Raw genomic sequence first — 19,911 nt, 5'->3', positions numbered from 1 at the left:
AGCAACCTCATCTAGTAACAGTTCCTGTAGGGGGACTGAGATAAGCGGATGCCCCAACTATACAGACTAAGGAGGCTTGTCAGGACTGGGAAAACGATGGGGTGCCGGGCTCCTGCTGCCTACACAGCAAGGTAGTATCCTTTGAGGGGCAGAGAGTGGTAGCAGACACCATGGGCATGCTTTGGCTGAAAACCAAGATGGAGTCAGAATACACTTGGGTCTGGAAGCTGGATGCCGGCACAGAACATGAGTTGCCTGAAGATAAGCTGAGTAACTAAAATGTTATGTTTCCACTGCTACCTAATGCCCAGCTGTGCAAACACTTCTGCACTGGGACAGCAGGGGGGATTCATCACCTGCGCAACATTGCCCACTAGTCTGCAAAACAGACTGCTGGGAGGAAATGTCAAGAGTAAGATCCTCCTCTAAATCCATGTTTTCTTAATAATTTCTCAAGCATTCCCTAAGAGGCAAAATATGAGGTTTAGGTGAGCCTTTTTCTGAGTCAGAATAGCTATTACTTGTTGCTATTAACATCTCAGAAAACTCCAGATTGGATGTGAAACATTCTTGACGTAATGCTGTTCAGTCAGAGAGGCATCTGGAAGGAAGTTGGAATCTACCTGGCAGGTAGGTTATGATTGCTCATGGGAGTGTAAGAAACTGGGTTTAGGTGTAATCTGTCATCCACTCTGTTAACTGTACCTAAATCAAGATGGTCTGGAAAGCAGGATATTAGTGGGAGAACCTGGAGAGGTGTCTGCTACTATGTGCATTTGAAGAAGACTTTCCCATCTCAGGTGACATTTACTCCTTTCAGGACAATAACTGCACCTGGCTATGGATTTATTCCATGGGCTTTTGAGCTTGGCAGAGGCCTGGAGGTGTTGCCACAAGTGAATGGGTAAAACAGGATTTTGTCCTGCCTTCGTGCATCTAGGCCAGCGATCCTGAGCTGAGTAATTCCCACAGAAGTTAACAGGAGAGATGAGGCTGATGGTTTGATTACAAAGTGCTGCGTGTTCTATTGGAATTGAAGACTGTTTGTCTTTGTGTGAAATGGATTTTTTCCCGTTTATTGTGATCTAAGCCCCAAATCTGTTAGGCAGTGGCTAAAGCCTTGCAGCTTCACAAGTGAAACAGACAATGGCAAATGGCAAAAAAATTATATGTATAAAAAAATCCTACTGTCAGATCCTTTTACCCACTGAATTATTCTTGGAAAAGAAGAAAACTATTTTTGCTGGGTTTGATTCTCCGTCCCTGACAAGAACTGAAATCCATTTCAACCAATGGAGTCACACCAGGGGAAAACTAAATTACAGTGAAGGGTCACAGAGAGAGTGAATGTGTACCTATGGATGCACCAATAAATGCACAAGTGCACTGAAATATCCAAGTGCAAAACTCTTCTTTTCAGCTCACTACTCTGTGCACAGCCCATTCTCCCTAGCCACAACCTCTAACTTTAATATTCACATGAAAAATTGATCTGATCCAGGAAAATTAGAGCAATTCACTGTAATTACTTGTCTTAGCTTCACAGTGCAGCTGATGCTGACCTCAAATATACATGTTCCAGCTCTAAAAACAGCCCACCTTAAAAAGGTACAGAGGAAAAGTACATGATCTAGAATTTAAGCAGTGATCTTGGTTAATCAGTTCCCAGAAAAAATTTTCCTTAGTGATAATATTTTAACAAACACAAATAACTCTTGCTACTCTCAGTAATGGAGTAGGTGGACAGTTACATCTAGATGAGTGGGTTTGTGGTTTGTTTGGCCTGGGATGTTCAGAAGGAGAACAAAAGATCCTCAAGAAGCTTTGTAAGAGTGTGCATAGTCTCTTCTCCTTGGCAGACTGTTTCCTGAATAGCTTTTTGTACTCTGGATATCCAGAGTGCAGATTCTTATTCAGCATAAACCACTATTTCTCCAGCAAAGCTACATTGATTTGAGGTCCCACACATCAGCCAATTGTAAACTCTTCCCTTCATCCTGATGCATATAAGAGTCATGGCTAGCACTCGGTGTGGGAAGCTTCCATGCCAGCATCTTCCCACAATATTTGTGTGTTTGAAAATTGGTCTGGGATATTGAGTCTGAGGTGAGAATCTTGAATCCCATTTCCAAGAATCACCTCACCTAGAGGAATGGAGGAAATTGTTATTTGTCCAGTTACCCACAAAAATTACTCACAAAATTACCCACAAAAAAAACCATAGAATGTTTTAAGTAAGGAGAATGGAAGACTTTATCTACATTATTGTAGGTACTGGTAACAATGTTGCTAGGTTTACAGACTATTGTACAAGAGTTGGTGGCAAGCCATGTTTGCATCAGCCTCCACTTTTTATAAACACCGTGAAGTTTCTCTCTCTCTCATACCCAGCTGTCAAGCTGTCAAGTTGCCTACACAACTTCATGGGTGAGATCCAGTCCTTCAAGGAAACCCACATCCTGCAGATTGCTTCTAGGAAAGGCAAAATGCTGCAGGACTCTTGAAACCAATGACACCGTTCCAGATGTGGAGCTGGTGTGCAAGGACCACAAGATTTGCTCCCAAGGCTATTTCAGTATTTCACACCACTAGCTTTGCAAGCTTTGCCTTTTCTTTACCTCTGGACCCCATTCTCTCCTTCTTCTCCCTGATTCTTCTTTAAAAAAAAAAAGGTGAGTGTGCCATGGTCAGCTGAGCAGCTGCAACCTCAAGTCATCACGACCCTTCAGCTTCACCATCTCAAAGACCACCAACAGAAAGATGAGACTGCATGGGCCTAGTCTTTGTCCTCCAGATGTATATGTCCAGGGAGTGAAAACACATGCGAGTCCCGAGAAGTACTTTTGGTGGTGAGAATGATCTTGATGGAAGCTCCCCTTCTACCTGCAGTCTGCACTGCAAGAGGCAAACACTTACTCATGCGGGATAAAGCCAGAAATGGTCTGCAAACACCAGAGAGTTTGAGAACAATCTTTTTCCTTCAGGAAGATTTCTTTCCTTCTCTTGAGAAGATGATTTGCCTGTGCTGTTCTAGCTAGGGTGTTGGTCTGATTTTATCAGCCTCTGGAGTCTGAGTTGGGAGGTCAGCCAGTTGTGCAGTTTTCTATATTGGGGTCCAGCACTGTTTAGCACTTTCTATATGTGGGTCCTCTTAAGCTAAGCAGTTGATGTGGAGCACCTTGGCTGCAGATACTTCTCTTCACGTCTTGTGCTTCTCATGGAGTCTCCACACAAGCCCTTTCCCCTGCTAGGTGGCTGATTTCAGAGCCTTTCCACAACATACAGAGACAGAGCTGCCCACTTCTGGATGACCACTGCGTATTGATGTGCTGAGAATGTCATTCCTTAGGAGCTGGTTCATACATTAAATGAGTGAGGATAGCCTTGGGAGCTGGTTCATATATCAAATGAGTGAGGATAGCCAAGAAGACTTGAGAGGAACAGCTTACCTGCATAAGTGTTTATCAAGCCAGATCTATGAATCTGACCACACCACTAGCCCAAAGGTCTGGCTCATTAACTTCTCCTTTCCTATTAAGCAAGGATCAGATCTCATTCCTCAGGTAGGACGGCCTGGCAGTGAGAGGTACATGTTGCACAAAGGCCTGGTAGTGTGCCTTTGTAGCCTTCTCGCACTTGCCTGAAAGGACCTGCGGTGCAGAGGGGACACCATCAGTGAACAGCCCTCAGCCAGCATCCAACTGAGTGCAGGGCTTCAGCTGCTAAATGACGCCCAGCTTTTCGCTGCCTGCCCAAATAGGAGCCTGCTAACTATGCAGTCACAAGGCAGGCAAATGCCTGTGCAGGAGGGCATGCAGGATAAGCCTGCTGCAGCCAAGAACAAAACTTCAACCAGGAGGACAGCCCCTCCCATTCCCTCCACCCTGAGTGATGCACAGCTAGGACCAGCCACAACACGGCCTCTGTGCTGCTTCCTGTAGCAAACAGAGCAAGTCAGAAAATCCCATCTGGCACATCACAGTGGCCACAGACCAGGAAAGAGACTATGATGCTGATCTGCACATGCTACTGTTTTGTCTTCAGGGCAACAAGAACAGAAATTGGTTGTGAGTATCCCACTGAGACTTCTAAGTCAAATCCTCAGTAACAGAGAGTGTACAAAGGTTTGTTTTCTGGTGCTGAGAAAAAGAGCACAACACTGACTCCATTGTGCTCTGGGACGTGGTAACATGGAGGGTATGAACTCCATGGCCTTGGACGCACAAAAGTACAGAGGGATAATAATCAGTAGCAGTGGTGGCAAGACTGAAAAAGAGAGCTGTGATGAGGCCTGCCAAAGTGTTGTGTCTTTTTGGACATGTGTCGGCAAGCGTATCTCTTGATCTCTGTGGGTGACAGCTATTGGAGACTGTTTCTTACCAAAGAGACATGACTCAGCTTCTGAGAAACCAGACAGTCAGGCAATAAGTGTTAATGTTGCATGAGCCACTGGAAAACACAGAAGTGGAAAATAAGAAAGTAAGCTGGGGGCCTTGAGCATTGCATGCTGAATGTCTAGCATGCCAGAGCACTTGCAAATACTCCCGCGGACCAGTAAGAATAAATAACCTTGCATTGACTTTGGTGACGTGAGACAAACTCTGAGTGTCTATCATGAAATAATTCCTGCAGTACTAGTGAGAAAACATAAAGAATGGCTAGGAGGGTAAAAATTATTCTACTAATGGAGGACTTTAAGTCTAAATTACAGACAGGAATGCTTAGAATTCTGGACTAGGTCACAGATGTGAAGACTACAGTTGACAGCTACAGAGGTCAACATACTAGTTCTTAAAAACAGAAGCCTCTGCCTTTGCCCAGATGGTGAGCATCTGTTGGTGATCCTGGAGTCTTTGAGACCAAGGAGAGAGCCAGTCATATGCCCGCCAGATTCCACCAGATCCAAAGAACACACAAAGCAGGGCTTCTTACCCTTGCATTTCAACCGTCCATTTCTCCGTTTTTAATGACAAGGGAAATTCTCACTTTAACTAATATTCATGCAACATGCTGAAGAGTAAAGTCTCCAGTATCAAATCCACTTGACTCATCTGGCCAGAAGGCTATCTGCCATTGCAGCCCAACACAGTGATGAACATGCAAAGATGGATTTATGTGGTTCAAATTGCAATTCTGCTTTTGGTTTCAATTTCTGACATGACAGTGCAGCTGCTGTTGCTACCGCAGAGGAGCTGCTCAGAGCCCTCATGTATTTGAGACCCCCAGAGTTCTATGCACTGGTGAGCTGCCAAAGTTCTCTGCACAGCTGCAGAAGACAGATCTTTTGCAAAGATGGTCTGTGCGTCCCTTCATAAAAGAAAAAATAGGACATTTTTTCTTATTGACAATTGAATGACATCTCTCCTGTGTCCTGGAGTAACTGGAAGATGTTAAAGGGTGTTGAGGACACAGGATTCATTTACAACCTTTGGGACTGCTTTGAGTTGCCCAGACTGGATTCAGTACTGTCCTCCCACTTATAAGTCTAAGTCCTCTGTAGCCTCTAGGTCCTAACCAGGGTAAGGTAGTCTTCTCCCGAGTGTTAGTCATTATGCTTTAGTTTCTGTTCTCATTGGCTTGCTAAGTCCAAAGAAGGTATATCGGAAGAATTTTTTTTTAAAAGGCAGAAGCTTGATCTTTAAAGTATGTTTTTCCATAAGCTGTGAAGCCTCTCTACATAAGGAGAGCACAAGCTCTATCCTCCCCTGTAGTCTGTAGTGCACTGGGTACCGTTTCACACAGGAAAATCATTATAAAAAGTTGAACAACATACCCATTTTAGCTTGTTGCATGTTTTAAAAACAAATAACACTATAAACACCATGAAAGCCAGGCTTTATTTTCCAACTCAGTGTCTCTTTTACAGAGACTGTGATGGACTATGAACTCCCAGAAAGTTCAAACTGACCATCTAAATTCTGTACTGCTTTAGATCCTTTTAGTCATCTATGAAGAAAAGGGACACATATTACCCAGACAAAAAAAAAATGGTTGTGGAGTCATTAGTTATTCAGTTACTGTTCAACTGTTATTAATTATCAATGAATATTCATTTCTTTTTCATGCATTCACAATACAAATGGCCTAAGAAATGTAGGATCTGTCTACAGCAGAAGTTTTCAAGTCCTTTACTACAGTCCTACAAAAAACAAGTTGTAAATCAAAAAGAAGTTTTAAATGTTACTAGATGAAAATGCAGGCAGGTGCACTACTGTTTTTATAAGCTTGAGGTTCTCCTTGTAAAAGGTATATGTTACTTATAAAAATTCATAAACATTTGCACCAGTATCTTAACAAAAAAAAAAATCCTGTAATTGAGACAACCACTTGTAGGACTGCATTGTTTGCCCATCATAGATATAGTTTAATCTGATCAAGCAGAGAAAGGATTCCTACGATTTCCAGAAGAATGTTAAAGAAATCCCTTTAAAAGTAATTGCAAAGTGAGCAGAAGGTTGGTGGGTGGGAGGACCTTGGAATGAACTGGTAGAGTCCACAGGTACCAAGAAGAGTGACTTCAATCTTAATTACAAACAAAAATAGCAGACCAGTCAAGAGGAGAATTTCAAGGACACAATCAATAGTGAGTCTGGATTTTTAGACTGTATTGATTTTTTTATACACTCAAAGTTTGCCCTTGCAATGCCAGCTGGCTAGTCTAAGGGAAAACTAAGAAGCATATGGGACTTCACCCTCCCACTGTTTTCTTGTTCTGGTGACCCAGCAGTAAACTCCAAAGCTGTCTACTCATGCAAAGGTCTCACAAGGAGCTGTAACTACAGTAGTTGCTGACCCAGGAACCAACACTTTCAAACTCAGTGCTCCATCCATCTGCAGGTGCCTATTGACCCCATTTTGGAAAGGCAGTACTAGAAGACTTTGGAAGGATGGAAATGCAAACCTGAGTCTGTTTTCCTGACCTCTCTACTACAGTTACCTGCTTCCACAGATATATCAACCAAAGAGAGGACTTGACTTTGGTGTCCTTCTCAAGGCCATCCAATGCAGCTGGGTTTTGTACCATGTCATTACTGACACTAAGGGTTCCCTGAGGTTATTCAGTCCTTCTGGTTTTGATGAGAAAATCCCACCCAGGATTTCCAGGCATCCCTTCAAAAATGCTTTCTTGAAATCTAGTACATTTCTTGAAAAAAATTGTCATTTTCACACACACAGTACCCCTGAAATGTCTTCTTTGAACTTGTCCATTCACATGAGCACACATCGGCAGCAAACAGAACATATCTTAAGGAAATTTTAGCCTCTTGGTCACCAACAGTCTGTGGGTTACTTTTTTAATTACTGCCTCAGCTGGGCTAGAGACAGCTGTACCCTAGAGAGAGCACTAGTCAGAGTTTCAGAAGGAAGAAATACCACGCACCTTGGTTTCAGGCATAAAGAAGCATTTGCAGCCTGCAGAAGAGGCAGTCCTCAGCTACACTGCCCAAGGAACAGAGCGAGGACCTAAGGTCCCATCTGGCTGTAATGCCCATCATGCTCTGCTCTGCTGACTGCCCCATCAAGCAAAAGTACACCTGGGATGCTCTACTATCTCCCAACATTTTATCAAGTTTCTAAACCCTCACGTTTGAACTTGCTGCTGAATATGGCTCAGGTGTATTCTTTAGCTTTGACCTTCTCTCAGGCTCAGATGGAAGACAAGAAATAGACTTCAGCAGAAGTGACAACTGACATCATTGTGAATAAGACATTGACAAGAAAGGGAGACAGATTTGTTTCCTTAGCCTCTGCTCTCCCTCCCATCTACTCTCTGGGTTCTTCATCTATTACTAGTAGCCTGTTGTATTTACATTTTATCTCTTGGAGAGAAGTTAAAAAATATATAAGTTAAAACTTCCTTACAGGTTTGGCTGCTCATCACACAAATACTGCATACTTGCTTTCATTTTTGATAAATATTGTATGCTTTTCTGACCTAGCAAGCAGTTTTCCGGAGCCCACTGTAGAAAATGCTAGTGCAATTTTGCAGAACTGTGAAACATCTGGTATGGCTGTAACATTTTGGCAGTGCTACCCATGCTATTCAGCCCCCAGTGAGAATTTTTTCCTGGTGTGCCAAATTAAAGCTGCAGTGAGCTGTGGGAACACTGGAGCTTTCTCTAGCAAGTTATGAAATGAGTCATCAGGAAGCCACAGTCCTGAATGAATCTGTGTGTTACATAGATCATGTGTTAAGGGGATAAGTAGTCTCACTGAATACATTTTCACATCCTGAGAAAAAGCAAGGATAACATTTTGGTGATTCTGTTAGCCATAGGCATGATTTCCCTTGGATTGAGCCTCATGTGTACTCCCCCTTTCTTCCTGAACAGATCCTGTTCCTCCCTGGAAGACAGAATAAATATAATTTACTGTCTGTGATACATCTAAAGATATATCTCTTCTGTCATGTGTGAGGCACTTAGGCTAAGAGTCTCATGATCCCTGTGCTTCACACAGCCAGACCCCACACACAAGCAGTACTGTGGTTTCTCTCTTGCCTCGTAAGCCTCTGCATCAAGTAACAGCTAGGATGCAGCAACATCCAGTCACAGAGTAGGAGAAAATCTGAGATTCTGCAGTGCATTTAGAGACTGTGTCTGCTTGGTTTCCTGTGACAGTGTCCCTGTTAGACAAGAGTCAGAAGAAGAGGTCTTTCTTCAGGCCTCTTAAGAGCATGCCTAATTTTTACAACAGCTCAAAGCACACAAATATACAGAATGTATAAAGCAGCCCAGGCTTTTAATAACACGAGGAGCCAGAAGATAGCAGCCTTGTCACCTTCAAGAGAACTCCACATCTGAGATGGATTCCTCCCACCATGTTTTCCATGCATCAGGTTCATATCATCCAGTTAACTATCTCTATAATCAATCTCATGTTGATATCAGACAGTCATATTACAGATGATGTGTCACAGACTGCTTTAGCAAAGGAATAGTCTCTTCCTTTTAGCATTTCATTTTCTAGCTTATTTACAACAGGCCAAGCAATGGGTTTGTGAATGTCTAGCCCTACCAGCCCTCCACATAAGAGAAGGAGTGGCAGATGATACCCAGAATCACATAGGTGTGATACCACTGATAAAAGCAACATTGCTGGAGGTCAAAAAATAGAATACAGAAGGCATCTCCGAAGGCTGCAGACTGCATATAAATTTGAAGGAAGGTTGTGGGTACTGTCTGCATGGACACCGATGAAGCATCCAGAGACCCAGTTCCATACCTTAGTGCCATGGCTAACCACCAAAGCACTGCTATGGACAACTGAAACCAATGGACCACAGACTGAGTATGAGTGAGTGCATGTTTGTGCATGCGGCAGCTTTAGCTAACAAAAATTTAGATGTTCTTTCCCTTGCAATGACCTTGCTTAATTCAATCAAGGATGTTATTAAGAACTATCGTTATCAATTATTATATTTAAAAGGTAACAGTGAAAGAGCACATCCTTCCAAGACGAACTCCCCAGTCCACCCAGTATCTTATCAGAGCTCATGATCTTAAAGGGAGATTGAGATTTACAAAGCCACCAAAATCTTTGAGTCAGGCCAGCTCATGTTTCCTTCTGTGACCTTCTGAGGCTGATCTCAGTCAACCTGAGCCTCTGTTCCTCTGCTTGGAGAGCTGACTGGCTTAGTCTGGAAGAGCACCAGAGGACAAACCAACATGTAGATGTCTGGAGAGTGGTAAAAAGTGCAGGGAGGCCTTTGTTCCTACTTATGTACCATGTACAGCGTGTCTTCTTCCTAACCATGTCACATTCATTCACTGACAGCAGCCCTGTGAAGTAAGGGCAGTACCATCCTATCTAGCATCCCTATCTGGGTGAACTAAGGCACAGAGTAACACATCATACTAAGCACTTAAGGATAAGACAGGAATTAATCCTAGGTCACCATTTAGCTTCACTTTCCCCATGCCCATAGTGCTCCCTGCCTCCCACAGACCTTTCTCCCTGATTAATGATCAAACATTGCATTGTGTTGTATAATACAGGGACTGTGACTGAAAGTCAGGACCCAAGAGATGCCTTGCCAGGCTACTTTTGAGAGAATTGCCATTTAACGGGGGTCCTGCATGATGGCACATCCTCATCTACTGCACCACTCCATAGCTTCCCTCCTGCTGGGAACTCTGTATCTCGTGCATTTGTTGTCCAGAAAGCCACAGATAGATTTTCTCTCATGCTACTTCATGTTTTTTATCTGGTGCAGACGGACACAACTGTGGGATTGTTGCCTAGGGTTTGAGATAAAGCTCTTTTAGCTCCCCTGGGGTCGGATTATTGCCTTGTACCTGTGCTGTGTGCACTATGGCTTCTAAGAGAGAACAGGGTGTAGGATTAAGCTTCAGAACATCCTCAGAGCTGTTCAAAGCCTCGTTCCACATGTGGCAAGGAGCATAGCATTTCCCAGAGTCCATTTAACAGCTCCTGGTCCTGCCTTAGGTCCACTGTTTATCTCCTGTTGCTCTGCTGGTTGATATTACCAGCAAATTCTTCTCCAGATGCCACAGGTGAGAGTCAGAATGCTCTGTCTTTACTAATGTCCCATGCACACCAGAGTAATGCTGGTGCAGCTGGGGGAGGGACTCCTTTCTTGTGCAGTAGGTGGAAGGGTTTCTCTTGTCTCATCTTTGCTGCTCCGCAAAGAGCAGCAGCAGATTCACAGTCTTCTGCTGTTTCCAGTGCAGCATCAAGCAGATCTGACAAGGCAGACAGAGCACATGTGAGAAAGAGGGTTTATTTTTAAGTACAACTTCTGCTAATAGTTCATGCCTGCAAGCCCAGCAATGTCTGCAGCTACACAAATCAATGTTAAATCTCAGTGGCTTAAAGAGGAGGGAAAGGAATAGGGACCAAGATCATTACTGTCTCCTATACTGCAGTCTGGGAAGGGAAAAGTTTGCCTGATGAATCCAGTGAATGGCTCCTCCCTCATATTGCCTCCTCCCTCATATTGCCCTGTCTCTGTCACTTGTAACATACAGGTTTTTTCGGTGCTGCTGGAGTAACCAAGACTGACAGGGTATGAAAGGAGGAGCCTGTGTCTCTTACCGTCTGAGCAGTAAGAGGCAAGTTAGAAATAGCACATGCCACCTGATCCCAACTCCCCTTACATCCTTGAGTTGCTGTGAGCTGTGACTTTGACCTTGGTTTCTATGGTTTCATCCGACAAATGATTTCATTTCTCCCTCTCTGGGAGTGGGGCTAGGATGTGGGAATATGACCCCTGGGAGGAAAGGTGATAGTTCAAACCTAGGCTTTAAAGTCAGCCCTGCATCCTCCTACTTTTTGTCCTTAAGCAACCCAGTAGGGTCACTGCCCCCAAACTGCACAGCCCCCAGCCTCTCAGCCAGACTCCAGGCAAAGGAGAAAACATCCCCAGCACCAAGCTTCAGACATTTTATCCTGTTCTTCCAGAGCCTTAGCTAAATCCTAGGCCACTAAAATTAATCTGCAGTAAAGATCATGCCCCAGCATCCTGCCCTGTTTTACCACCAATTTCCACCCAGGCACAGTTTCCATTAATGCTGGGCTGCTGCCTACACAGATGGTCTCTCCCCTATCCAACAAGCTCAGATAAAAGCTGACCAGCCTCCACTGTTAAACATGTAGCCGGGCTCTCCTATGCTCAGTCTGAGTTTGTTTACAATTGTTTCTGGCCAGTTGCAGTCATGAGCTGGGTGGCCCAAGTCACCCAACAGCAACTGTACAGAAGATAAACAGCCTAAAGGCATAGCCTTTGAGCATAAATCCTTGGGCTCTGCCCAAATCATTTGCCAGCTGCTTCTTATCAGGCCTCTAAGTCTAAGAACAGGCACTAAGACAACCCCAGTCCTGTTATAAAGCTCTCTCCATGCCATAGGCATGCTTCTTCTGTTTCTAATATTTATTAGCTATCACCATGGCACAACCTGTATCTTTAGCACCCAAGCCAAAGCTATGGTTACAGCCATCTCTCAAAGGGTCGTTCAGGCCTACCCTAGTTCTTTCCCCCAGCTTTAGACTCACAAACGCACGGTCTCAGCTTTCACACCTGCATGTTAGTATGCTCCTGTGGAATCAAAGCAAAAGGGGAAAACCAGCAATGCCCAGAGCTTAGCTTAACTTGAATTCAGATGTAAGCAATGAGATTTTAGGCTGAAAAAGTTGATCCATGGACTTTTTCTAAGTACAACACATAATTTTCTAGCTTAAGAAAGTCAGGGAAAATCGCATTAACTATCCTGCAATAACTTGAAAGAGGTAGAGGACTGCTAACAAAAGGGTGTTGTGAATTCAGTTGCCAAGACCAAGGAGCAAATACAAAAGATAGGTCTGCAAATGCAAAGTTTAGTACAGGTCTGTGTGGAATTTTTGGACGAACCTTCAGCAACATGAAAGCCTTTTACAAATTTGAGTCAGATTCACTCAGTTCTCTGTATTTTAAAAGAGATTTTTCCAAAGTATTTGTTTAAACTATAGTTTGTATTTAATCTTGAAAGGTACCTCTTTATTCCTAAAGAAATCCTTTTAAATTAATCCTATTGCCCATGTGCAATACCTGGTTCAACCTGAATTTTTTAATTCCCATTTTATTTGATTAAAAAGTAAATTGTTTTTTTGGAAATGCAAAGCAACTTACCAGGACCTTCCTGCCCCCTGCCCCCTGCCCCTGCCCCCTCCCCCACCCCTTCTGTTTCCATTTCCTCAACATTCTAGTCAGCTGGAGCTGAAACCCCTTTCAACTTTCCTCTGTGGAGATAAAAGATCTCCTTGCATCCTGCAGCTACTTGGATTGACTATTCTTTCCTAGGAGGCAGAAAAATAGAAGGGCAGTCAGAAAAAGGGGGTTCCCCTCATCAGTCCAACCTCACGAGGCTTAGCTCTGCTGGCAACTTCCTTAGTTCCAGCAAGGAATTACGTGCTTCTAGCAACTGTGTAAATAACAGAGGAAGCTACAAGACAAGAGCCATATCCTCTGCACTAGTCTTGTAGGGATAATTCAGTAGGAAGTGGATACTCTCTCTATGAATTCCAGCAAGTAGAAAAGGTGCCTTATTAATAGAGCCCATTGCAGATACAGAGCAACCCCCACCTCACCCCTTAAACCATGGGGCTTTAATGTTGATTCAGGCAGTCCTTACGCTTTCAGAAACCTGAAGGGATAATGGCTTTGTGGAGTTAGTAACAAGAAGGATCTGCCTCCGAGCAGTGGATAGTGGGTGTAAGGAATTAATTAAATGTACAGAAAAGGGATTTTATAGAAGATTAGCTGTAGAAACAAAGTCTTATGTTTGTCTTAGGGAAAGAAGTAGCTGAAGAAGGGGTAAAGATTTGTCTTTTTATAGCTCTCTTCCTCCCTCAAGGCTTTTATCTTACGTAAATGAGCATGTGGTACCTTGTGAATAATGTTTATAAATCACAAATGTATAGAGCTAGGGCAGAAAGAAATCCCAAGACCAGTCTTCATGTCACTAGCAAAAGCCATCGCAGGTGCAGGGCTCTGCTTCTGGTGGTGCACAGCATGACCAGCAGCTGCTTATGGAAACTCTTGCAGCTCTTCACAGGGTCGCCTCAGATTGACGTGTGGCAGCAGCTATTGGCATCAGAGAATCAAAGCAGGGTTTGAACTGACTGAACCCTCCCCATGTTTCAGTGGAGGAGTTTGACAGAAAGGCATACATTGTAAATGAATAACAGGGTGTGAAGCAGTAGAAATATCTGATACAATAGGCTTCCTTCAGTGGAAAAATTCCTTACCTTTAAAAAGGGTGATTGACTACCTTCAGTGCAACTACAGGAACATGAAGTATTGGAGAGTTAGAGACTTTCCATAACTCTGATTTTCTTTTATCTCACAGCTGTTTGGCCATTATGGAACAAATAATGAGATTCTTTAGATGGGCTTTCAGAACACATAGCATTAAAAAGAGTAAGAATTTGTTCTGGTGTCAATGGAAGATGGGTTGAAAGAACATTGCATATAGCATATTATTTTGTATAAATTGAGTTGAGATTATCCAAAGTAAAGCCTTCTTTAAAAGTTACTTCAATCTCTTGAAATGATACTGGATTCTTTTCCAAGTGGTTGTAAAGAGAAATGTGGCATTATATAAACCTGTATGAAATGCAGAGATTCAAAAATCCCTCCCACCAGAAGTCAATTGTTCTACACTGTTCTCATCTTCTATGAATAGCTAGTTCTTTTGCAGTGTTTTTTGCCTATAAATCTCAAAGAACATCTATAAGGAAGAGACCGTTTGCTCAGCCAGGTGGCATTTCTCTTTGTCAGCTCATTGAATGTAGCACAATAACTTCTGAGTGACAGCTGCAGGAGTTTACTAAATTGTCCGTGTAAGCTTCTTATCATCTGCTCTCCTTCTGACCGAGACATCATAAGGACCCCTCCCTGGTAAGAAGCAAATCCATCAAGATCTAAGCCATCAACAGAAAAAAGGCAGTACAAATGTCTGGGTGCTGAGAAGCACCCACCCAAATGTCTCTTAGAGCTTAACTAGGTGCTATAGACAGCAGAGACCCCTTTCCACAAAATATGCCACAAGAGTTTACTTGTTCTCCGCACAAAGATCTTCTTCTTCAGGCAATTCTCCCTGCTAATTACTTCCAGCAATTATGTTAATATATAGGGACACAGATATAAAAAGAAGGTAATGTGATATCGGCTTACCATATATTTAGAGTTTCACTTGTCAGCTAGAGGAAGGAGAGGTAAATAAAAAGTCCAGCAAAGAAGACAAAGGGCATTGGTCGTCAAGTATAATGAACAAGTCTAATGAACACAGCACAAGACAATTAATGCAACTAGACATCTATATGATGTGAAAATGCAAGCCATCCAAGTAGAAAACATCAGCAATTTAAATTCTTTTTAGCTACATTTCCTTCTATTTTTCTCTGTTAAATCAAGCCGAGGTTTGGAGTTTCAACAAAAAGGGTTTAATCAGCCTGTTTATCTGAGGTAAGGAGTAGGTTGAAGTAATGACACCAGACTGGAATGATGTCTTCAGTTGCCTAGCATTGTTGTGCCAAATATAGACACCATGTGTGACATTCCAGCCGAAGTGATCCCAAAGTGTCTTCTTCTGTAAAGTCCTTTTTGGTTTTGGAAGGCAACAGCTAAACACACAGCCAGCTGAGGGAGGGAGAAATACTTTCCACTGATTCTGGTGAATAACTGCCTATCTAAATTACACTTCTCCAAAAGATAATGTCTATTGAGAAAAGGAGGTGTACATGTTGCTGGAAAGTTAAAAAAAAATATTCCATTTTTGTAAAGCATTTCTGGGTTTCAAAAGAAAAAAACACCTACATTTATTTTAAAAAGACAGAAACAAAATGTCATTTGTTTTCCTTTTCCTCTCAAACAGAAAATAAATAAAATAAAAGCAAAATGCTTGATAATAAGCTGTCAGAAGATGAAAACACTTGCACTGAAATGTTTACTAGCATAGAGTGAAATTTCCAGGCTGGTTACTTGATAATCTAGGAACAGTCTGCTTCTGGAAAGTGCAGTGAAGAACATAACAGCCAAGCAAGAGGCAGTAGGTTGTTTCTGAACACATAATGAAGCATTCACCACATATATGAACTAGCTCAGAAAGATACTGGAAGCTGTCTGTCCTTCAATAACTGCCCCCTGATTTCCAAAAATCCCAGGTATTTCAGTGCTCCATTCTCACACTTCCATCAGCCTGTACACAAACTCCAAGAGTAGGATGCTTTTGAGATTCAAAATAGAGTATAATAAAAAGAAATACAGGATTATTCTTTCTTTAGCAGTTCACAAGAGAAGTTGCCAGTTACTGACCCATAGCAGGTTTTTATAGATGTCTTGGTACTTTTCAGTGCACAAGGTACTTTTTGAGTTACATTTAAAAAACTGACATCTCTGTCTTTCCTTGAATTGTATCTAACTGACAAAGCCCAGGTACTGAGCACCACTGTGAGCAGAAATAATCTAGATTAACAGGAGGAGGCTTAGATAGGCTTGATAAAATATTTCCATGTGAACATTTAGGAAGCTTACAGGGGTTCTCATTGTCGGTGGAACAAAGTTCAAATCAGCTCCCTGGTATCTTCTTAGGAGGAAGAGAAGAGAGAGAGAAGGAGAAACCAAAACTGACATCCTCTGATAAGTGAAAACATATGTTAAACAAAAAGTTTGTTTGTTTTAAGAATGCTCACAAAATCCTCATTTGATTTACAAATCCAAATTCAGAATCCTCCCAAGCTATTCCAAAACAGAGCTGATTTTCCCACCTCCACCTGAACTACTAGGAGTCAATCACAGCATCACGAAACTTTCTAGGTTTTATAGCTGCCTTTTAATGCAGAGATCTCTCTGGCTTGTTACACTTGAAATTTAGGGTGAATTTTGTGCTTTTACAACAGACTTAAGTTTTGGTTCCCAGACAGCATAAATTCGTAAAAGTTTTCATGTAGCTCCATTGATTGTTCCCAGCAGAAGAGCTGATCCTTACCCTTTACCTTCCATATTCCATACCATATGAGATCATGCTCAGCATATAAAGCTGGGGGAAGAAGAAGGAAGAGGGGGATGTTTATGGCGTCTGTCTTCCCTAGCAACCATTACACATGATGGAGCCCTGCTTTCCTGGAGATGGCTCAACACCTGCCTGCCAATGGGAAGTAGTCAATGAATTCCTTGTTTTGCTTTGCTTGCATGTGTGGCTTTTGCTTTACCTATTAAACTGTCTTTATCTCAACCTATGAGTTTTCTCACTTTTCTGATTCTCTCCCCCATCCCACCATGGGGGGAGCAAGAGAGTGGCTGTGTGGTGCTTAGTTGCCAGATGGGGTTAAACCACAACAAGTATTGCTTTATTAAGAATTAATCATATCCTCTTGCCTTTGAAGGAGGCAATAGCTGATAGCCTTCATGCGTCACAGGAAGCATCTTCTTGAATCAGGAACAAGGGATCTTTTGCATTGAGACCTGAACCACAGGACTCAAGCATTGCCCCAGTGCTTCTAGCTGACTGTATAGGGCATTAGCCTGAGAGTCAGGAGACTGCAGGGCTAGTCTCAGTTCTGTCCTGTTGGTGACCTCAGAAGAGTCACTTTCTCTATGCTGCTATTTCACTACAGTGACATGGCAATAAAGGAACCCCATCTTTTGTAAACTGTGTTTAGATTTAGAGGCAGGGAGCTCTATTCAGGGCATAGGGATTATTCTCAGTCACAGAAAAGGCTTGGCTTCTGAAGTATTAAACAACCTTCACAGCCAAACTAAAGATATTTTCTGTTCTATTTGGGTTATCCTTCCAGCATATTTTATCTTGTAATTGCTAAAAATAAGGACTAAGCCTACAAGGTACAGTTTTTAATGTTTAACCGTAATTAGTACAAGAAGGCTTAGATTATACCTGGTCTTAAGGTTGGTCATTTTTGCCCACACAAGCGCTTGTAAAAGGATATAAAAGCATTTGTTCTTGCTAGCAGGATGAAACTTGAAAGTTCCAGTCCTGGATTTAAAACATGGAACTTATTTCAGGATGAGATATGAATTAGCACGATCCAGGGCATTAATGGGCCACACACTTCAGATTTCTCATTCTTGCAGATACCTTCAGGGCAGTTAGGAGCTGGTATTTCCTGAAGTATTTAAGAGACCATGAAAGCACATTGCTTTTCTTGCTCTGACAGAAGAGCACTTTTCACAGGCTTTATCTGGTCTGGAAGCAGGATAAAAAAACATGATCCAACAGCTAAGCCTGGAATGGCTACATTTAAAGGTTTAGGTCCCAGCAAGTCCCCAGTGACAGCAGCTGAATGCAAGTGACATGCTCTGCTGGTCAGGCTGCTAGTCTGGAAGTTTGGGTACCTAGTTTGGTTGTCATCAGTTTCCAGTGCTGGATATTCTCAGATCAGTAGTGGCCTAACACACCAAGCATCACATTATGCAACAATCAATCCATCACAGGGCAACAACAACAAAAAAATAGTACAGGACAAGATTTGTTAGAAACCATATCATTTGTAACACCAGGACAACCAATACTGCCAGTTTAGCAGCTGTCTTTTTAGAAATACACTGTGAATACCAGAAAACAAGATGACCAGTGCCACAGAAAAACAGTGGGAAACCCTGCTCTGAGCAGCAGTAAATACTAGAGTTAGTGCTATAGGAGAGTATTGCAGTAGGAAATCAATTTGTTTACTTAGGAAAACCTGCTGAGATTAATGACAGGTGAAAATCTGATATAACTTGTTATATTTCAGATCACATTTCTAAAAAAAAAACGTGCTTTTCAAAATGGTAATTCTGTATATTGTACGTGGTAGAGGCGCCTATAACATTAATATGGTTTATTCACATGATTTCCTGGAGAAAGCCTAAAAAAAAATCATAGCATCTGATCACTTCTGGTACCTTCAGAAATACCAGAACTGTCAGACCAGACCCATTGTCCTGGCCTGTGTCCAATGCAGTGCTGCATGGTAATGAGGGAGGTGTGGTGGCCATGTGGCAGGCTTTCAGGTGTTACCTGCATTCTACATATCTGTTAGTTAGCACAGGGGTGCACTGGATGGGGGCTGCAGGCTGCATTCACTCATTCTGTTTGCAACCCTTCCCTGTCCGTCTCACCTGGCTCTCAGCTACAGGTGAGAAGTGAGATACCTGCAGTAGTCACATGAAGAGAAAAAGCTGCAAAAAACAAGGCCAGCACAAACTGAAAAAGCAGACCTACCCAACCTAGGGAATGGCTTGTGCCCAAAAGCAGAGTTACAGACATGACTCTATCATGGCGTGGGAGCTGGTGGGAAGTGAGCCTGGAAAAAAAGTGGGGAGTTCCTTGAGTAGCCTTAAAATTACGTTGTAAATCTCAGAGGAAGGCATGAAAAGATCAGAGGCTTGTATCCTCCTGTTAAGACTGTAGCCTGTCCCTTGGGCTCTGCTGCCAGCCAGAAATAGAAGTTCAAGCCTGGAGGATCATATCTCTCTTGCTCTGAGTGTCTACAAGCTTTGGCAGGACCCCTGCATATCCCCCTGTAGAAAAGCTCTGCTTAAAGTTGTTTACATGATGGAACTGAGATCAGGCTCTTGTCAGGTTGGATCTGGGATGGGTGGAGAATTTGTAGCTCATATATTCCTACCCCGTGATGCTCACATGTTGTTGTTCACATGAGCAGGGCAGCTGCTTCACAGTTCTGCAATCAGTTCCTCCTCTGCTCCCCTACACCCAGGCTGCGAGGCAGTGGTTGTAGCTTAGATGGAAACAAATGCAGTGGTGCCAAAAATGTTGAGTACAGCTCTCTCGTCTGCATAGTGTAGGGGATGAGGATAGCGAGCATAAAACTCTTGTCCAGCTTCAAATTTCAGAAGCCATTAAAGCAGCTGGCCACTTTTATCTCTGTACTTTCAATGTAGAAGCGTGACATTTTATATGAAAGAACCCTATTTGATCAAGTTCTTTTCACTGTCTGCTCTTTTCTACCTTTACCTTCTGTTAATACTGTACTCCAGACCCTTGAACTTGAAGTCAGGACTGCTTTTTTTGGACAGGCTTTTTTAACCCAGTATGATCCATTGCACTCAACGGAATATACTTGGTAGCAGGCAAGTAAGTGAACACCTTTAGAGAACACGATGACACTTCAGCAGAAGGAAATTAACTGAAGGCATTAGCCTTGCAGAAAGGTAAGAATGCCATGACCTTACATAGAGCACAGCATGAAACCATAACACAGGAAATAGGCTGGAATCACAGTATGAGATCCAACTTACTGACTAGATAGGTGAGCTCTTTCATAGAGGAGCATGGCACCAATATGGGAAACTGTATTAGTTGGTTGGATCTCCATTCAAAGTGTCACCAGTATCTCAGCATATCGTTGATCGTCCTTGCTGGAATGCTGGGATGAATGCTGGCTATCAGAGCC

The sequence above is a fragment of the Gymnogyps californianus genome, chromosome Z (genome assembly GCF_018139145.2).
Source record: "Gymnogyps californianus isolate 813 chromosome Z, ASM1813914v2, whole genome shotgun sequence".
Lineage (NCBI taxonomy): Eukaryota > Metazoa > Chordata > Aves > Accipitriformes > Cathartidae > Gymnogyps > Gymnogyps californianus.
The sequence above is the reverse complement of the archived record's forward strand: the minus strand, read 5'-3'. Positions refer to the sequence as shown.